Raw genomic sequence first — 19,367 nt, 5'->3', positions numbered from 1 at the left:
TACATTGCTATTGAAACTTGTTATACTTATTGTAACACCCTAATTACCCTAAACCTTACCTCATGCTGTAAAGCAAAGGATAACTAAAGGTCACGACAATTCTAAGGCTTATACAATAATATATATATATATATATATAATTCTAGAAGCCCGATGAAGAAATAAGTTAAAAAACAGAGTTACAAAAGCGCGAAACATTCACACGAAGCTAAAAGCAATAAAGCACAAGATATAGATACAAATAATAAGGCATACATAGATATAAGAGTATCATAATCATAAGAGACTAGCCTCAGCCCGCGGAGTTTAGGCCGACTAGTTATATACAGACATACAGAATTTTGAAAGTTAAAACAGAATACAACATATCTCTCTCAAAGTAAGCCTCTAAGGCAAATATAAATACAAAAGTGAGAGCACTAAACAAAATATCCAAAATGACTCCAAAATGGGATAAGAGTCATCCGCTATGTCACCATCACGTAACTCACCGAGGTGGGTTACAACCTGCATCTGAAAAATAACAACAAAATATGGTATGAGAACCGGAGGTTCTCAGTATGGTAACAGTGCCCAATAATGTAAGATATAAGATTTCGGGACGCCAAAGGCAATCCTAGAACTTCATTTCAATCATAAATATTCAAGCTTATAAAACAGATAAACAAATCCTTAAACAGGTCAACTAACTTAGGGGATTTCTAAGTTATAGTTTATCGTTGTCCCACAGCCTTCACCAGCCTAACCTCCATGCGATCCCATCGCCACCGCTTTCCGAACCTCCTCAATCCCAGTAGAAAATACAAGTAATCCAAAACAAGTAAAACACAAGTAATTATCATGTATAGCAAGTAACGCAAGAAGCAATTAGACATGTTATACAATTAGGCAAACAATGCAAGTCGGCAAAGCAAATAAACATATAGAATATGCACATAATAAATGCCTATCCTATTTGGATGTGATATCATATCGTTGGTTCAATTTCCAACCCGACACATCCCTATGGAGATGTCGCCTTTTGGTCACGAATAAAATGGGAATTCCCTAGGATATCGTGCCCGGCACACGGTCCGGGATATAGTGCCTGCACACTCTTGTGATTTTCGAAAGGATGCGAGCGGGATACTCTGCCACAGATCTCACATCTCAGTATAAAATAATATGTCAGTGGATTTTCATAAATCATTTTCAATGCTCAGTAAAGTCATCATTCCACTCCGAGTCCTAGACTCGTCTCAAACACCATCAATTCGTAACTTCACAACTCATTACCTTAAACATCATTACAGTACTCCGCCATCTCACTCAACTAATCCATCCTCAGTAATCCAGAAACCTAAGGCTCCGTTTTCTAAAATTTTTATTAGAAAATATCTAATTAAACTCACTTAGAGCATTCTCTCTGTTTCAAAGCCTAAAAACAAGCTAAGGAAACCTAGATAAGCGTTACAGACGTTTACAAGCTTGTCGGAAAGATAAAACGGTTAAAAACAAGGTTTTCATTGAAAAATAAGGCATTGTGCGTACGCATAGGGTTGTGCATACACACGCCCAGAATAGTTTTCTCAACGTGTGCATACGTACACCAAGTAAAATTTTCCATTTTGTACACACACATGAATACGTGCAAACGCCCTCAATAGAATGCACTTTCCAGCTTGTGTGTACGCATGATGTTGTGTGTATGCACAACTTGCAAAATTCACAAGGTGTGTGTGCGCACCAGAGTGTGCGAACTCTCTCAACAGAATGCATATCCATGTGTGTACGTGCGCATCATAGTGTGTATGCACGTTTTCTAAAAATTACAGGGTGTGCGTGTACACACAAGTGTGCATACGCACAAGTAAAAATATGGCTCCTGCTCAGAGCACACGCACAACAGTGTGCGTGGGCACACAAACCAAAATTCACAATTTCTGCAACATTACAGAATTCATATTTTTTACACCAACTTTCAATGATCATATCTTTTTCTAAAAAAGTTTGATTTCTACGAAATCTATACCATTTTAAAGCTCCTTGAATTATCTTTAATTTGATATAAAATTGAATCAATTTCAAAAACGGTAGCTCAAGATATGATCCGTCAAAATTGGTCCAAAATCTATTTTTACCAAAAACATTAAACTCAATTGCACCAAATCTCTCAATTCAAAACCAATTGCTCTACATCCAAACTAGTCCTAATGTATCTAAATTATATTCATATATCTTCCAATTTATTTCACAACCTAAAATTCATATTTTCACCATTTCCATCTAAAGATTCCTACTTACACATCACCACTATTCAATAATTAATAACTCAACATCAATTCAACAATCCTCAACATTCATCAATATTAACAAGCATCATAATCCATTTATCACTCCTCAAAATTATCGTTATGCAACTTCAATCTCAAAAATCAACAACAACATCAAAATTCAACATCAACATTTATCATAATCATCAATGCCATCATACATAATCAATTCAATCATATCCTATGGTCCACTAACCTAAGTGTCCAGAAATATTACATATTACGATTTTCAATATATACCAAACACCACAATTTGACCCCAACCAAGCTTCCACAAGTTTTCAGGTTCAATCAAGCCATCATACACAATCCAAAGGATGTTTAGGTTCATTCCCACACCAGGAGTCAACAATTCCAAGAAATAATGTAGTTATTTTAGGAAGTCGGTTGTAGCTAATATGAAACTTGACATTAAGCCTTTTTTTTTGTGTGTGTTATACATTCTAGCATCTTTTTGGCAAACTTCTGGTGCTCAAGTGGTGACATGTTGTGAGATTGGTTTGATATTTTGTTAGGAGTGTAATCCTTCAAACTTATCTTATGGTTCAATGTTTAATGAACTAAATTATTTAGTGAATTTCACATACTTAGACCATCAACAAGATATTATATATAGCCATTTAAACACATGATATTACAGTAACAAAATATTATTATTCATCAAAGAATAAACATAACTACATTCTGTCAACTCTAGCCATAGTTCCTCACAACAACAATGCACAACATCTCTACAATATATTTTTCAACACTTAATAACAACAACAGCAGCACAAATTACTATCAAACATACAAGAATAACCAACACATTAGTTTTTTTCTTCCTCTCTAGATAAACAAACTTCCTCTCCAACTTAACTAGTTTCTGTTCTACTTTATTCTTGCACAAGTACTGCTCTAGGTCGTCAACCTTGTTGTCAAAAATTGACTTCTTTATACCCCCAATTTCGCAACATGATCATCAATCCAGACAAAGAACTTGTAGCGGGATAGATTTTTCAACTGCAACATCAAAAATAAAATTAAAATTCAATTAAACACATAAACTTGCTTCAAGCTTCACAAAACCATGTTACCTTAAAGAAGGGGCACCCAAGAAACAACCGGTTGAGGTTAGTTGTCGTCTTGAACTTGTACAATATATCATACACGCTACATTTGCACATCGGAGCAATGCCGTCCTTCTCGTCTCCAGCTTTCACACAACAAATCTGAGATGGCAATCGAACTCGTTGGGTGCTTGAGGAACCTCCTTCACCGGCCATAGAACAGAGCCCTAGACACAACAATCCCTTAACTATACAACTGCGATGGCGTCTGGAACCAATTTGAATAGTTAGGGCACCTCCCCCAAAACGTCATCATTTTGGGAGCACAATGACCTCGTTGTCCTCCAAACTTTTGTTTGCATCTCATCCTAAACCTTAATGGACACATCACTCCGTTATGGCTACATGGGTGCCACATCAGCCTTGTCCATATGACATTAAAGAGCAGATTGAATGGAAGGACCCATATGTAGGGCATTTTGAATGGTCAGGGATCGTTTTGTATTTTTCATTTCTGAGGGAGTAAAATATCCACGAATGAAAAGTTCAGGGACCTATTTGTCCTTTTTTCTTTTGTTTAAGAGTCAATTTTTTTACAATTTTAGATATTCTTTCATAATGTTGTAGTCAGGGACTATAACACAAGCAAATGATGTGCTATCGTGAAAGAGCGCTATAGCACATCCACTACTAATGCTACAGAAGTAAAGCAGTTGGTGTACTATAACACATTTGCTGCCTGCGATATAGCCAGGATCACGATATAACAATGCAGGTGATGCGTGAGTATCTTTTCTATCTTTTTCTAGTGAATTCGCATCTAATTTGTTGAGTTTAATAAAGAATTAATTATCTTTTAGCCAATATGGATGGTACTTTGAGTCTTTTGCAACTTTGTTTATTTTAGGTAGCGTTCGGCTGGATTTGATAGAGTTTCTGTAGCACGAGAATCAAAGGAGATGGCAGCCAGGAGCGACGCATACGCATGACTGACGCGTACGCGTGATTTGGCGCTTTCCAAGGCGATGCGTGTGCGTGACTGACGCGTACGTGTGATTTGAAGATTTGCACAGCGACGCGTACGCGTGACATGCGCCACGTGCAGAAAACGCAAAACGCTGGGGGCGATTTATGGGCTGTTTTGACCCAGTTTTCAGCCCAGAAAATACAGATTAGAAGCTGCAGAATGGACAAAACAAGTGGTCCCCACCCATTAACTGAAGACTTGTTAATTAATTCAAATTTAAATTCAAATATTATTTTTAGAAAAAGATATTATTTTAGTTTTAGATAATAGATTTTAAATTATTAGGATTAAATATAAAAGGGATTTCAAAAGGGTGATTCCAACACAACATTATTCCATTCCAATTTATAATCTTAGTTTTCTACTCTGAACCATGAGCAACTAATCCTCCATTGTTAAGGTTAGGAGCTCTGTCTATTTGTATGGATTGATTTTATTGCTTTTTCTATTTTAATTCATGTATGAATTTATAATTTAAGAATTGTTTTTGCTCTTTATCTTATGAATTTGGGTGGAACGGAAGTATGACCCTCTTTCTAATTGAGTTCTTGTATAACTTGGAAAAGCTCTTTACTTGAACAACAACTTGAAAACATATTCTCCTAAATTTTAATTATCTGGATTTAACGGGATACGTGACATATAATCCTTTTATTTTTGGGTAATTAGAATTTTTGTGGCATATAAACTGGAATTTGATCATTCAGCTTCTAATTGGAATTAATTGACCAAGGGATTGGCAGTTAATGAATTTTAGAGGAGACTAGAAAGGTCTAAAGAATTAGGGTCTAGTCACATATAGTTTGCCATAAATTAAATCCTACATAATTAAAATAGTTAGTAAGAAAAGTTAATCCGGAAAAATAGATAACTCTGAAGCCTTAACTGTTTTCCATATATATTTCACAGCTCATTTACTGCTTGCTTTCTGAAATTCTTAATTACTTTTTAGTGCCTTTGAACTTCCAAACACTATTTTCTGTTTGCCTGACTAAACTTATCACTCAATTATTGTTGCTTAATCCATCAATCCTCGTGGGATCGACCCTCACTCACCTGAGGTATTACTTGGTACGACCCGGTGCACTTGCCGGTTAGTTTGTGGTTATAAATTCCGCACCAAATTTTTGGTGCCGTTGCTGGGAATTGACTGTGATTGACAACTATTAATTGTTTGATTGTTTAGATTAGATAATTTTTCTTTTAATTTATTTTTTTTATTATTACTAATTTTTATTTATTTATTTATTTATTTATTTATTTTTTCTCAAATTTATTGTTCTTTACGTTAGCACATAAACGTTCCCTACCCCCTTTAGCGTTTTTCTTTGTTTCTTTCACGTTAATTTTTATTTTTATTTTTTTTTACTTTCTTTTGTTCCGTCAATTTTTTTATATCTTTTATTCATTTTATTTTATTTTTATTTTTTTTATTCATTTTTTTATTTTTATTTTTCTAGTTCACTAATAAAAAAAATATAAAATAGCACTAATATTTTCCTTTAGTTTCTGAAATTAAGTTTGGTGTCTCCTATTTGTTTTTATTTTAGTTTTTTTCTGTTTATTTTTCTTGTCAATTTCAAATTTTTTCTGTCTTAATTCTACCTATAATTTTTGAAATTTATTTATTTATTCTATTTAGTACTTTTATTTTATTATTTTACACAGGTTACCTCACAAGGACTTCTCTGCACTCTGACGTAGAGAGTCTCATCTTTTCTTGTCTTCTGTTTGTTTATGCGCAGGAAAAGAGACAAAGAACATCTCTTAGACTTTGATCCTGAACCTAAAAGAACTTTCAGGCGGCGTTTACAACAAGCAAGACTTTACAAGGCTGTAGAGTCCACTATGGATAATAATAATGTTGTTAATGCCAATGTGGCAAATCCGAATGGGGATGATCAACAAAGGAGAGTGCTTGGCTCTTATTCTGCCCCTACTGCGAATCTTTATGGAAAAAGTATTGTGGTTCCCCCTATAGCTGCAAACAACTTTGAGTTGAAGCCACAATTGGTCACCCTGGTGCAACAAAATTGCCAGTATCATGGACTTCCTCATGAAGATCCAAATCAATTTATTTCTGATTTTCTGCAGATATGTGATATTGTGAAGACAAATGGAGTGAACCCAGAGGTGTACAGACTCATGCTCTTCCCTTTTGCTCTGAGGGATAAAGCAAAGCTATGGCTAGATTCCCAACTAAAGGAGAGTCTGAATACTTGGGAAAAGGTTGTTACAGAGTTTCTCACTAAATTTTTCCCACCAAAGAAGCTGACTAAGCTTAGGTTGGAGGTTCAGACCTTCAGGCAGAAGGAGGGTGAAACTCTTTATGAAGCTTATGAGAGATACAAGCTACTAACTAGGCAATGCCCGCCGGACATGTTCTCCAAATGGATCCAACTAGATATCTTTTATGAAGGCTTGGGTGAGATGTCCAAGATGAGCTTAGATACTTCTGCAGGCAGTTCATTGCACAAGAAGAAGACACCAGAGGAGACTATTGAGCTTATTGAATTGGTTGCTAGCAACCAATATTTATACTCATCTAACAGGAATCCTGTGAACTCTGAGACCTCTCAAAAGAGAGGCGTGTTAGAAGTGGAAACTGTTAATGCTCTTCTTGCTCAAAACAAGCTTATGTCTCAGCAAATAAATCTACTTACTCAGCAGATGGGTGGCATGCAAGTCTCAGCTATCAACACCCAAAATCTACCTCAAGAGGCCTCCTATGACATGGCAGGTAATTTTGTGCAAAATAATAATTATGATTATACTCAATCTCCTTCTGAACAGGTCAATTACATGAGGAGTGCTTCTAGAAATTCCAATAATGATCCCTATTCTCAAACCTACAATCAAGGGTGGAGAAATTACCCAAATTTTGGGTAGAGAGACCAACCTTAGAGACCTCAAAACTTCAACAATGATTCTCAAGGCGGCTTCCAACAGAACAATTATAATAACCGCCAATTTCAGTCTCACCAGGCAAACTCTAAATCCCAAGAAGATGCTAATTGGGAGATAATGAAGAGTTTTGTGCAGGAAACCAGAGCATCAATCAAGAATTTGGAGATTCAGATGGGTCAAATAGCCACAAGAGTTAATGAAATTTATCAGAGGACCACTAATAGCCTTCCTGGTAACACAATTCCAAATCCAAGAGAGGAATGTAAGGCTATCACCTTGATAAATGGATAGGTGGCAAGTATGAAAGCACAAGTTAGTGAGGAGCCCGTTGAGAAAGAAGCTCCAGAGGAGAAGAAGGAAGAAGTAGAGCACGTCCCTCCAAAGCGTACAGACAACCCATTCCCAGACTCTCTTGACACTTATCCTACATTGACAAAGGCTCCTGAGTACAAGCTTGAAATGCCATATCCTCAGAGACTTCAAAAGGAAACCAAGGACAAGTAGTTTTCAAAGTTCTTGAAAGTCTTCAGAAAGTTGCAAATCAATATTTCTTTTGCTGAGGTTTTGGAGCAAATGCCTATCTATGTCAAGTTCATGAAGGAGTTGTTGTCAAAGAAGAAGCCTTTAAAGGGAGATGAGACAGTGGCATAGTTGTAAGAACCGGACCGGATCGGTCGGTTTGACCGAAAAACCAGTAAATCGGTGGTCTAGCCGGTTCGGTTAGAGCTTTGAATCGAAGAAGGATTCAAACTGCTTAAAACCGCACGGTTCGACACAGACCGGACGAAACTGGTCAAAACTGGCCGGTTCGATACAATTCGTGAACCGGCCGGTCCCATGGTGCTCCCAATATCCAAAAATGCATATAGGGAGTGTCGAACCCAGATCTCCTTGGAAAGTTCCATTAAGGAACGCCACCAAGCTGAGGTATTCACTTGTAATTCTATATGCTAATTAATTTATATATTATATACAAACACAACTAGATTATTTCATATTTAGTTTTATATTCAATTTTTTTTAATTCTTTACAATTTATAAAATTATTAAAATAAGTATCAAATATTTTAATATACATTTACATATTAAAATATTAGTAAAGATATTTATTTTAAATTTTTTAGAGTATTGAATTAGTAGGTTTTCGAATATTTCGACTTAGGACTAATTAGTAGGGACATATAAATATCACCATTAAATTTCACATAATAAATTAATGAAGGGACATAATGTGTTCATCGTTTACTATCTTGAATGGCTAAATTGGTACTTTATTTTTTTTCAATGGCTAATTAATCTGAAGTCAAAAATTTTAAAGATCTAATTGTCACTTTATTCAATTTTTTACTATTTTATATTTTTTATTTATATATGACCGGTTCTATCGGTTCAACCAGTGACCCAACGGTTGAACCAGTGACCCAGTAACCTGACCGGTTCGATCACCAGTTCGGTTCTGACAACTATGGACAGTGGTCCTAACTAAAGAATGCAGTGCCATCATTCAGAATAACTTACTTAAGAAGATGCCAGATCCAGGGAGCTTTCAAATTCCATGCACCATTGGGAGCACAACCTTTGAGAAAGCGTTATGTGATCTGGGAGCAAGCATCAATTTAATGCCCCTGTCTGTGATGAAGAAGCTGCAAATCCAAGAGGCATAACCCACAAAGATAGCATTACAGATGGCAGACAAATCTATGAAGCCTGCATACAGATTAGTAGAGAATATCTTGGTCAAAGTGGGTAAGTTCTTCCTCCCAGCAGATTTTGTGATTCTTGACACAGGAGCGGATGAGAATGACTCTATAATTCTAGGAAGACCATTCCTAGCCACTGGAAGAGCTCTGATTGATGTAGAAGTGGGTGAATTAGTGCTTAGAGTGCATAATGAGCAACTGGTCTTTCATGTCTTCAAAGATATACATTCAACAGGTGAAGAAGAGAAGTGCATGCAGACTGAGCTTATTGATCCAAACCTTCAACAACCCCTTGATGACGGACAGCAGAATCTGCAACTCCAACCTTTTTTTATGACAAACAATAAAATTCCTCCTGACATCAAACCTAAGTTTGGTGTTGGAAATGCATCATCCACCAAGGAGGAGGTCCCCAAAAAGAAGAAAATACCCAGGGGATGGAGAAACAAAAAGATCCCCACTGAAGGTTTCTCCCCAGGAATGAAGGTAGTGTTGACTAAGAATCCAGTATGGACTTATATAGTAAACAGAATCCTCTCTCTAGAGCATATTGAGCTAATTTATGGAGACACAGGAAAGAAGTTTAAAGTAAGGGGTGAAGAGCTGAGCCCCTATGATCCTCCTCCTTAGAGGAGCTGACCGTCAAGCTAGTGACGGTAAAGAAGCGCTTGTCGGGAGGCAACCCGATAATTTTGTATCCTTAGTTATTTTTTGTAGTAGTGATTTTCTTATTTATTTGATTTTTATTGAATTTTTACTTTTTTCCTTCGTTTTACGTGTGTTTTGATCATGCATCTATTTTCAAACAGGAACTGGACACTTAAAAAAAAAAGGGGAGCACATGACGCGTACGCGTTATATGCATATGCGTGAAAAATAAAATTTGACAAAGAGTTGAGCGGGACTAGCACTGGAAGCACAAGCCACATCACGCATACGTGTATCTCACGCGTGCGCGTCGTTTGCACTTTTCGCCTTCCACGCGTGCGCGTTAGTGACGCGTACGCGTGACTTTGAAAATCGGCGTAAATGAGTGATTGGGTAGAGAGTTGTGCTGGTTTGGGGTTGGAAGTGTGCTAGAAGCTCAAAACTTGTTCACGCGTACGCGTCCCTGACGCGTGCGCGTCATCTGCACAAATGGCCATCCACGCGTGCGCGTAAATGACGCGCACGCGTCGTATGAAAATATTGGTTCCCAAGCCACGCGAACAAAGAGTTACGCGTGCGCGCGGCTGGCTTCGCGCGAATCGCACAAAACCCAGGGCACGCGGATGCGTGCCTGACGCTTACGTGTCATTTAGAAAATCTCGCGACCTACACGTACATGTACCGTACGTGTACGCGTCGCGTACGCCGCCCAGTTTTAATTTTATTTTTCCCTCTCCCAATCCTAATTCTCTCTTATTCTTTTATTATTTTCTTTTTCTTTCATCATAATATTTGTCTCTTTCTATTTTCAGTTCTTCTTTGCTTGAGGACAAGCAAACCTCTAAGTTTGGTGTTGACGCTTCGCTTAAGGTTTTCTGTTTATTCCTATGGCACCAAAAGGGAGGCGAATCATCTTCACTGAGGAGCACAACCTGAAGAATAAAACGACCGCTAGGATAACTAAGGTGGTTGAGTTCCTTTTATTCTTCGTAATTCAACTTGATAATTTTAATTGATATCCTGACTAAGAGTTACAAGATAACCATAGATTGCTTCAAGCCAACAATCTCTGTGGGATTCGAGCCTTACTCACGTAAGGTATTACTTGGACGACTCAGTGCACTTGCTGGTTAGTGGTACGAGTTATGAAAAGTGTGATTCACAATTTGTGCACCAGTAGCTGTGTTCAAGAATCAACATACTAAACTAGGAGAATCAATAACACTATCTGAATTCTGAGTTCCTATGGATGCCAATCATTCTGAACTTCAAAGGATAAAGTGAAATGCCAAAACTATTCAGGATTGCAGTTGTAAACCCCACTATAAGAAGAGACATGAGCTTAATCGAACTCTCATTCTCATGCAAATTCACATCCTAAGCTTATATTAGTTTTGGTTACTTGAGGACAAGCAACAGTTCAAGTTTGGTGTTGTGATGCGTGAGCATCTTTCCTATATTTTCCTAGTGAATTTGCATCTAATTTATTGAGTTTAATAAAGAATTAATTATCTTTTAGCCAATATGGATGCTACTTTGAGTCTTTTGCAACTTTGTTTATTTTAGGTAGTGTTCGGCTGGATTTAATGGAGTTTCTATAGCACGAGAATCAAAGGAGATGGCAGCAAGGAGTGACGCGTATGCGTGACTGACGCGTACGCGTGATTTGGCGCTTTCCAAGGTGACGCGTGCGCGTGACTGACGCGTACGCGTGATTTGAAGATTTGCATAGCGACGCGTCCGCGTGACTCGCGAAAAAGACCATCCATGCATACGCGTGACATGCACCACGTGCAGAAAACGCAGAAAAATGCTGGGGGCGATTTCTGGGCTGTTTTGACCCAGTTTTCAGCCCAGAAAATACATATTAGAAGCTGCAGAATGGACAAAATAAGTGGTCCCCACTCATCAACTGAAGACTCGTTAATTAATTCAAATTTAAATTCAAATATTATTTTTAGGAAAAGATATTATTTTAGTTTTAGATAATAGATTTTAAATTATTAGGATTAGATATAAAAGGGATTCCAACAGGGTGATTCCAACACAACATTATTCCATTCCAATTTCCAATTTACAATCCTAGTTTTTATGGTGCAGCAAAGTTGCCAGTATTCTGGTCTTCCACAGGAAGAACCTACAGAGTTTCTGGCACAGTTTTTACAAATTGCTGACACAGTATATGATAAGAAAGTAGATCAGGATGTCTACAAATTATTACTGTTTCCATTTACTGTAAAAGACCAAGCTAAGAGGTGGTTAAATAACCAACCTAAGGCTAGCATAAGGACATGGAAACAGCTGTCAGAAAAATTTCTGAATCAATATTTTCCTCCAAAACGGATGACACAGCTAAGGCTGGACATCCAAGGCTTTAAACAAGGAGATAATGAATCTCTTTATGATGCCTGGGAGAGATACAGAGAGATGTTAAGAAAATGCCCCTCTGAAATGTTTTCAGAATGGGTGCAGTTAGACATCTTCTATTATGGACTTACAGAGAAAGCTCAAATTTCTCTAGATCATTCAGTCAGTGGATTTATACACATGAGAAAGACAATTGAAGAGGCTTAAGAGCTTATTGATACAATTGCCAGAAATCAGCATCTGTACCTAAATAGTGAATCTTCTATGAAAGAAGAGGCTAAAACAGTAACTGCTGAACTTAGTCCTGCAGAACAAATTACTGAATTCAATCAGCAATTAGACTTTCTAACAAAACAGCTAGCCAAATTCAAGGAGATGCTACAAGACACAAGAATGGCTAATATAAATATGGAGGTACAGTTGAAGCAAACAGAACAACAGTTATCAAAACAAATAACAGAAGAGTGCCAAGCAGTTCAATTAAGAAGTGGAAAAACATTAAATACCTCACTTCAAGATAGCAGGAAGCCAAGAAATGAACAAACTGCTATTCAAAATCCCTCTGAGGACAGTAAGAGCCCAGAGAGGAATAACTCTGGCGTTCAAACGCCAGAAACAAGCAAGGAGTTGGCGTCAAACGCCCAATGGAAGCTCAGTTCTGGCGTTCAAACGCCAGGAACAAGTAAGGAGTTGGCGTCCAACGCCAATCCAGCTTCTAACCCTGGAATTCAAATTCCAGTGAGGGATCAGACACACACAAGTGCTGATAACAACCCTTCTAAAAAGGCTTCTCCAACCACCTCTGTAGGAAACAAACCTGCAGTAACTAAGGTTGAGGAATATAAAGCCAAGATACCTTATCCTCAAAAACTCCGCCAAGAGGAGCAGGATAAGCAATTTGCTCGCTTTGCAGATTATCTCAGGACTCTTGAAATAAAGATTCCGTTTGCAGAGGCACTTGAGCAAATACCTTCTTATGCCAAGTTCATGAAAGAGATCTTGAGTCATAAGAAGGATTGGAGAGAAACCGAAAGAGTTCTCCTCACTGAAGAATGCAGTGCAGTCATTCTGAAAAGCTTTCCAGAAAAGCTTAAAGATCCCGGGAGCTTTCTGATACTATGCACATTAGAGGGTAATTGCACCAAGACAGTTTTATGTGATCTTGGGGCAAGCATCAACCTAGTACCTGCATCCACTATCAGAAAGCTTGGTTTAACTGAAGAAGTTAAACCAACCCGGATATGTCTCCAACTTGCTGATGGCTCCATTAAATACCCATAAGGCGTGATTGAGGACATAATTGTCAGGGTTGGGCCATTCGCCTTTCCCACTGACTTTGTAATGCTGGAAATGGAGGAGCACAAGAGTGCTACTCTCATTCTAGGAAGACCTTTCCTAGCAATTGGACAAACTCTCATTGATGTCCAAAAGGGAGAAGTAACCCTGAGAGTCAATGAGGATGAGTTTAAGTTCAATGCTGTCAAAGCCATGCAGCATCCAGACACACCAAAAGACTGCATGAAAGTTGATCTCATTGACTCTTTGGTAGAGGAGGTCAACATGGCTGAGAGTCTCGAATCAGAGCTGGAAGACATCTTTAAAGATGTTCAGCCTGATTTGGAGGGTTCAGAGGAAGTGAAAGAGCCTCTGAGACTTCCTCAGGAAGAGGAGAAACCTCCTAAACCCGAGCTCAAGCCATCACCACCATCCCTGAAATATGCATTTCTGGGAGAAGGTGACACTTTTCCAGTGATCATAAGCTCTGCTTTAAATCCACTAGAAGAGGAAGCACTAATTCAAGTGCTAAGGACACACAAGACAGCTCTTAGGTGGTCCATAAGTGACCTTAAGGGCATAAGCCTAGCTAGATGCATGCACAAAATCCTATTGGAGGATGATGCTAAGCCAGTGGTTCAACCACAGAGGCAGCTAAATCTAGCCATGAAGGAAGTGGTGCAGAAAGAGGTCACCAAATTACTGGAGGCTGGGATTATTTATCCCATTTCTGATAGCCCCTGGGTGAGCCCTGTTCAAGTTATTCCCAAGAAGGGAGGCATGACAGTGGTTCATAATGAAAAAAATGAACTGGTTCCTACAAGAACAGTTACAGGGTGGCGCATGTGTATTGACTACAGAAGGCTCAATACAGCCACCAGAAAGGATCATTTTCCTTTACCATTCATAGACCAGATGCTAGAGAGACTAGCAGGTCATGAATATTACTGCTTTTTGGATGGCTATTCAGGTTACAACCAAATTGCAGTAGATCCTCAGGACCAAGAGAAAATAGCATTCACATGTCCTTCTGGAGTATTTGCTTATAGAAGAATGCCTTTTGGTCTGTGTAATTGATGAGCAGATAATTTATACACTTTTTGGCATTGTTTTTACATAGTTTTTAGTATGATTTAATTAGTTTTTAGTATATTTTTATTAGTTTTTAATTAAAATTCACATTTCTAGACTTTACTATGAGTTTGTGTGTTTTTCTGTGATTTCAGGTAATTTCTGGCTGAAATTGAGGGACCTGAGCAAAAATCTGATTTAGGCTAAAAAAGGACTGCAGATGCTGTTGGATTCTGACCTCTCTGCACTCAAAGTGGATTTTCTGGAGCTACAGAACTTCAAATGGCGCGCTCTCAATTGCGTTGGAAAGTAGACATCCAGGGCTTTCCAGCAATATATAATAGTCCATACTTTGAATAAGGATAGAGGACGTAAACTGGCGTTCAACGCCAGTTCCATGCTGCATTCTGGAGTTAAACGCCAGAAACAGGTTACAAAGTGGAGTTCAACGCCAGAAATAGGCTACAAACTGGCGTTCAACTCCAAGAGAAGCCTCTACACGTGTATAGCTCAATGCTCAGCCCAAGCACACACCAAGTGGGCCCCGGAAGTGGATTTCTGCACTATTTACTTACTTCTGTAAACCCTAGTAGCTAGTCTAGTATAAATAAGACCTTTTACTATTGTATTTACATCTTTAGTTTCATCTTTAGATCACGTTTGGGGGCTGGCCATTCGGCCATGCCTGGACCTTCATCACTTATGTATTTTCAACGGTAGAGTTTCTACATACCATAGATTAAGGTGTGGAGCTCTGCTGTTCCTCAAAGATTAATGCAAAGTACTACTGTTTTTCTATTCAATTCAACTTATTCCGCTTCTAAGATATTCATTCGCACTTCAATATGATGGATGTGATGATCGTGACAGTCATCATCATTCTCACTTATGAACGCGTGCCTGACAACCACTTCCGTTCTACCTTAGATTGAATGGATATCTCTTGGATATCTAATACAGGGGACCGAGTCTGAGTTATTAGTGTCTTCGTGGTATAAGTTAGAACCCATAGATGGCCATTCCTGAGATCCAGAAAGTCTAAACCTTGTTTGTGGTATTCCGAGTAGGATCTGGGAAGGGATGGCTGTGACGAGCTTCAAACTCGCGAGCGCTGGGCATAGTGACAGACGCAAAAGGATCAATGGATCCTATTCCAGTATGATCGAGAACCGACAGATGATTAGCCGTGCCGTGACAGAGCATTTGGACCTTTTTCACAGAAAGGATGGGAAGTAGCCATTGACAACGGTGTGCCCTACATAGAGCTTGCCATGGAAAGGAGTAGGAAGGATTGGATGAAGACAGCAGGAAAGCAGAGGTTCAGAGGGACGAAAGCATCTCTATACGCTTATCTGAAATTCTCACTAATGAATTACATAAGTATCTCTATCCCATTTTAATTATCTTTTAGTATACTATAATCTCTTAATACATTTGAATCCGCCTGACTGAGATTTACAAGGTGACCATAGCTTGCTTCAAGCCGACAATCTCCGTGGGATCGACCCTTACTCACGTAAGGTTTATTACTTGGACGACCCAGTGCACTTGCTGGTTAGTTGTACGAAGTTGTGAAACAGAATTAAGAACATGAACGTGCGTATTGAGTTTTTAGCGCCGTTACCAAGGAAGGAATGATCACGATTTGGTGCACCAAGTTTTGGCGCCGTTGCCGGGGATTTTCGAGTTTGGACAACTGACGGTTCATCTTGTTGCTCAGATTAGGTAACTTTATTTTAATTTTAAGCTTTTTACTTCTTATTTTCGAAAAATACAAAAAAAATTTCTTCTTTTTCGTTTTTCCCAATTAATTTTCGAAAAATACAAAAAAATTTACAAAATCATAAAATCAAAAATATTTTTTGTGTTTCTTGCTTGAGTCTAGAGTCAACTTTTAAGTTTGGTGTCTTGCATATTTTTGTTTTTCTCAAGAATTTTTGAAAATTCATCATATGTTCTTCATGATCTTCAAGTTGTTCTTGGTCAGTCTTCTTGTTTGATCTTCATATTTTCTTGTTTTGTGTCTTTTCTAGTTTTTCATATGCATTTTCAATTTGTTAGTGTCTAAAGTTTGCAAATTTTTAAGTTTGGTGTCTTGCATGTTTTCTTTTCTTGAAAATTTTTCAAAAATAAGTTCTTGGTGTTCATCTTGACATTCAAAGTGTTCTTGGTGTTCATCTTGACATTCATAGTGTTCTTGCATACATCACATGTTTTGATCCAAAATTTTCATGCATTGAGTCTTTGGGTTGTTTTTCTCTTTCTTTATTAAAATTCAAAAAAAAATATATCTTTCCCTTTTTCACTCATCAAATTCGAAAATTTGAGTTGACTTTTTCAAAATTAAAAAAAAAATCTAGTTGTTTTTATGAGTCAAATCAAATTTTCAATTTAAAAATCTTATCTTTTTCAAAATCAAATCTTTTTCAATTTTCTTTTTATATTTTCGAATTCCTTTTTAAAATTTTTCAAAATCTTTTTCATTTTTTCGAAAATATTCAAATTAATTTTCAAAATCTTTTTCTTATTTTATTTCTTAATTTTCGAAAATTTTATTAGCATTTAATGTTTTGATTCAAAATTTTTCAAAGTTGTTACTTGCCTATTAAGAAAGGTTCAATCTTTAAACTCTAGAATCATATCTTTTTAGTTTCTTGTTAGTCAAGTAATCAACTTTAATTTTCAAAATCAAATCTTTTCAAATTTGATTTTCAAATCTTTTTCAAATTAAGTTTCAATCATATCTTTTCAAAATTAATTTCAAAATCTTTTCTAACTTCTTTTCTAACTTCCTATCTTTTCAAAATTTAATCTTTCTTATCTTTTTCAATTTCAATCATATCTTTTTCAAAAACAAATTTCAAATCTTTTTCAATCATATCTTTTTATTTCAATCATATCTTTTTCAAAACTGCCCAACTAACTCTCTACCTTTAATTTTCGAAATTCCTTCCCTCTTTTTTCAAAATTTTATTTTAATTAACTAATTGTTTTAATTTAATTTAATTTTAATTATTAATTTTCGAATTTTAAATTTAATTTTAAAATATTTTTATTTTATTTTGTTTAATTTTTGAATTCCTTTCTTATCTCTCATCTCCTTCTATTTATTTATTCATCTACTAACACTTTTCCTCACCTAAAAATTCGAACCCCTTCTTCCCTTTCTGAGTTCGAATTTTTCCTCTTCTCCTTCTCATATTCTTCTCTTCTTCTACTCACATAAAGGAACTTCTCTCTACTGAGGCAAATAGGATCCCTATTATTTTTTGTTTTCTTCTTTTTCATATGAGCAGGAACAAGGATAAGAACATTCTTGTTGAAGCTGATCCTGAACCTGAAAGGACTCTGAAGAGGAAGCTAAGGGAAGCTAAAGCACAACTCTCTGGAGAAAATCTGACAAAAATTTTCGAAAAAGAAGAAGATATGGCCGAAAATAATAACAATGCAAGGAGGATGCTTGGTGACTTCACTGCACCTAATTCCAATTTACATGGAAGAAGCATCTCAATCCCTGCCATTGGAGCAAACAATTTTGAGCTTAAACCTCAATTAGTTTCTCTGATGCAACAGAACTGCAAGTTTCATGGACTTCCATCTGAAGATCCTTTTCAGTTCTTGACTGAATTCTTGCAGATCTATGATACTGTTAAGACCAATGGGGTTGATCCCGAGGTCTACAGGCTTATGCTTTTCCCGTTTGCTGTAAGAGATAGAGCTAGAGTATGGTTGGACTCTCAACCTAAAGATAGCCTGAACTCTTGGGATAAGCTGGTCACGACTTTCTTAGCTAAGTTCTTTTCTCCTCAAAAGCTTAGTAAGCTTAGAGTGGATGTTCAAACCTTCAGACAGAAAGAAGGTGAATCCCTCTATGAAGCTTGGGAGAGATACAAGGAACTGACCAAAAGGTGTCCTTCTGACATGCTTTTAGAATGGACCATCCTGGATATATTCTATGATGGTCTGTCTGAGCTATCAAAGATATCACTGGACCATTCTGCAGGTGGATCTATTCACCTAAAGAAAATACCTGCAGAAGTTCAAGAACTCATTGACATGGTTGCAAATAACCAGTTCATGTACACTTCTGAAAGGAATCCTGTGAATAATGGGACGCCTATGAAGAAAGGAGTTCTTGAAATCGATACTCTGAATGCTATATTGGCTCAGAATAAAATATTGACTCAGCAAGTCAATATGATTTCTCAGAGTCTGAATGGAATTCAAGCTGCATCCAACAGTACTCAAGAGGCATCTTCTGAGGAAGAAACTTATGATCCTGAGAACCCTGCAATAGCAGAGGTGAATTACATGGGTGAACCCTATGGAAACACCTATAATCCCTCATGGAGAAATCACCCAAATCTCTCATGGAAGGATCAATAAAAGCCTCAACAAGGCTTTAATAATGGTGGAAGAAACAAGTTTAGCAATAGCAAGCCTTTTCCATCATCCACTCAGCAAAAGACAGAGAGTTCTGAGCAGAATCCATCTAGCTTAGCAAACATAGTCTCTGATCTATCTAAGGCCACTCTAAGTTTCATGAATGAAATAAGGTCCTCCATTAGAAATTTGGAGGCACAAGTGGGCCAGCTGAGTAAAAGAGTCACTAAAACTCCTCCTAGTACTCTCCCAAGCAATACAGAAGAGAATCCAAAAGGAGAGTGCAAGGGCATTGAATTGATTACCATGGCCGAACCTACAAGGGAGGGAGAGGACGTGAATCCCAGTGAGGAAGACCTCCTGGGACGTCCAGTGATCAACAAGAAGTTTCTCTCTGAGGAACCAAAGGAATCTGAGGCTCATCTAGAGACCATAGAGATTCCATTGAACCTCCTTATGCCATTCATGAGCTCTGATGAGTATTCTTCTTCTGAAGAGAATGAAGATATCAATGAAGAGCAAGTTGTCAAGTACTTTGGTGCAATCATGAAGCTGAATGCCAAATTATTTGGTAATGAGACTTGGGAAGATGAACCTCCCTTGCTCACCAATGAACTGAGTGATCTGG

At 37.4% G+C, this 19,367-nt stretch overlaps 1 non-coding gene across 1 annotated transcript; it reads right to left on the bottom strand.

Moving 5' to 3' along the window:
• Positions 1-18,175: 18,175 nt before the first annotated feature.
• On the bottom strand, positions 18,176-18,283 carry LOC112739919 (small nucleolar RNA R71). The gene has a single exon (XR_003170854.1). It is a non-coding gene; the product is annotated as a small nucleolar RNA R71 (small nucleolar RNA).
• Between the last annotated feature and the right edge of the window lie 1,084 nt (positions 18,284-19,367).

This window comes from Arachis hypogaea, chromosome 13 (assembly GCF_003086295.3).
Source record: "Arachis hypogaea cultivar Tifrunner chromosome 13, arahy.Tifrunner.gnm2.J5K5, whole genome shotgun sequence".
NCBI lineage: Eukaryota > Viridiplantae > Streptophyta > Magnoliopsida > Fabales > Fabaceae > Arachis > Arachis hypogaea.
This window is presented reverse-complemented; position numbering and strand designations above follow the sequence as displayed.